This window comes from Belonocnema kinseyi, chromosome 8 (assembly GCF_010883055.1).
Source record: "Belonocnema kinseyi isolate 2016_QV_RU_SX_M_011 chromosome 8, B_treatae_v1, whole genome shotgun sequence".
NCBI classification, from domain to species: domain Eukaryota; kingdom Metazoa; phylum Arthropoda; class Insecta; order Hymenoptera; family Cynipidae; genus Belonocnema; species Belonocnema kinseyi.
The window spans coordinates 139,656,124-139,657,904 of record NC_046664.1 but is presented as its reverse complement, the minus strand read 5'-3'; positions in this window follow the sequence as shown (position 1 = coordinate 139,657,904).

The window sequence follows — 1,781 nt, the reverse complement described above, 5'->3', positions numbered from 1 at the left end:
TTAATTTTTTCTACTACTTTTCGATCTATTCATGTACCTAAGTGTATGTGAGCTTACTCCAGGTTAGCTAAAATCTGTAAATCGGAAAAACGAATGGATTTTGTTGGCTGGTTAGAGTCAGTGTCTTAGACAAAAATCTTGTAAAAGTCAGGAATTTGCTATTTAAATAATTATCTATCATAATAAGTTAGATAATTTAATTTTTTCAATTAAAATTTTTTTGTTCAGTATATAAAAGATTGTATATTAAAAACTTTCCAAAAGATTGTATTATTTTATAGGCCAGTGAAAATAAAGAAATCGCCAGAGTAAGCTTAATTAAAGTCATCATTTGTGTTTGAAATATCAATTACACTGAAACTTTGATATTGGGTCGATTTTGGGACTGGCCTTGGTGGGGAATTACCCAGATAGTGGGCGGCACACCCATCGCAACTCTTTTTACTCCTATTTTCGGTGTGGCGTCAATGTTCGGAAGAACTTTATCAGGGGTCCGATATCTAGGGTTCAGTGTGTTATGTTATTAGTTTAAAATTAATTTTTTATTTGAAAATTGAACTATTTCATATTTAGCTGAACATTAATTTTTGCACAATGAAAATTCAACTACTTGGATAGAAGATGAACCACTTTGTTAAAAATTAATGTTGTTTTCAAGTTTCAAATCTTTAGTTGAAAATTGAACTATTTTGTTTAAAACTTAGTTTTTTTCTTAAATTTTTTTATTCCAATACAGTTATTCACCTAAAAATGTCACTTTGTCAGTTTCTTCTCTTGTTGGTTAAAACTGCAACTTTTTGGTTAAAGATTAACTGTTTTGGAGTATAAAATACCAGAAAATGTTTAGATCGCCGCCAGAAAAGCAGAGTTTGGTAGGGAAAAGCGGTAACAGGGAGGGTGCCGACGGTAGCGGAGATGAAAATAAAATGTCGATGAAAGAAGAAAGGCTAAAGGAAATTAGAGAAGTGATGATAGAGGTAATGGGGATTTATGAAGAAAAGCAGGAGAGAAGGGGAGAGGAATTAAAGAAGGAAATTAGGCGGGAAATGGCTGAAGTTAAGAAAGAAATAAAAAAATGGGAAGAAATCAGGGAAAAGTTGGAAAAGAGGATGGAGTCATTGGAGCAAAAACTAGAGAAGCAGGAAGAAATTAATGACACAAAGGTAGAGGAGATAAGAGGTAGGATGAAGAAACTTGAAAGCTCAAACGGGAATAGCGGTGTAGGCGAGAGTGGGAAATAAGGAGATAGAAAGGCTGAGAAACATAGAACAAAGAATAGAGAAGAAAGAGAGGGAAGAAAGAAAATTGAGCATAGTGATAAAGGGTATAAGATTAGAGGGGAAGGAGCTGAAGGAAGGGGTGGACGAAGTACTAAAAAGGATTGATGCTAAGGTTGAGATAGAGGAAATGCGAAATATAGGAAGGGAAGTGAGAAGAGGGGAGATAATGGCACTGGTGAAACTAAAGAAATGGGAACATAAGAGGGATGTGATGACAAAGAAGAGGCTATTGTATGGTAGTCCGGAGAGAATAGAGGATGATTTGACATGGCTAGAAAGGAAGATGCAGTATAAATTAAGAAAAATAGCGGAAGAGGAAAGAAAACAGGGAAAGAGAACATGGGTTAAGTATGGGAGAATTCAGATAGATGGAGTATGGTGGGATTGGGATGAAGAAACGGAAGAGATAGTAAGAAATGAGGTGCAGGGAAACTAGAAGAGGAAGGAACGGGAGATAGGAAAATAAGAAATAGTAAGAAGGAAAAAAAGATGAGAAACGAA